The sequence below is a fragment of the Frankliniella occidentalis genome, unplaced genomic scaffold (assembly GCF_000697945.3).
Source record: "Frankliniella occidentalis isolate FOCC.00 unplaced genomic scaffold, Focc_3.1 Scaffold10, whole genome shotgun sequence".
Lineage (NCBI taxonomy): Eukaryota > Metazoa > Arthropoda > Insecta > Thysanoptera > Thripidae > Frankliniella > Frankliniella occidentalis.
Genome location: NW_026267140.1, coordinates 2,890,802 through 2,891,596, shown reverse-complemented (window position 1 = coordinate 2,891,596; position 795 = coordinate 2,890,802).

Below are 795 nucleotides of genomic sequence, written 5' to 3'. Positions count from 1 at the left end.
GGCCTGGAATGTCAACAAGTGTTTATCAAACTGTTAAAGCAACATTAGAAATAACAATACTGGGCCTTCTCATTAAAAGCTCCCTGAGAACTCACTACACCACAATAACATTAAAAAAATAATTATCTGAGTCATTCTCACTAAATATCGTTTAAAAATCCATAAGTCAAGACGTTATAAATTCTAATTTTTCACACCACAATATCTGTTATTTGTTTGCACACTGAATGGTGTGACATTAATTAATCACAGAATCACTTGTATTGATAAGCACTCAATATTTGAGCAAGTTCTTATAAAAAAGGGGAAAGTACAGTCAGTTTCACTCTTAATGGGCAAGACACTCAGAGAAGCACAAATCAAATAGGACACTAGAAATGTTTTGCCCACCAGTGATTCAATAGACCATTACGGTAAAGCGAAAAGAAAAAAAAGACTACCGGGAAGAAGCAAAGCTTAATATGGCAAAAATACGATTTCTTCGGGCTTTGTCGGAATGGTCTATTAGTTTAAAAATTGTGAGGCTTCTCGACAGGAATCCTCAATCGGTCATTAAGTTGAGTTGATAAAATACATGAAACTTTTAAATCACCTACATGAATGCGATTATGTGGAAGTACATTTTGTTCTTCAAAAAATATGGCGAATGCAATTCAGATGCGTCGCCTTTGTCGGGTCAAGTTTCAATGCCAGTTCGTATCGTACAAGAAGTGCAGGAGGGACGAGGCCCACCCTGTCATACTATAAAACTTGTCTTAGTTCCGGGTCATCCCGAGGGGAAAATAAGGTGAGGGG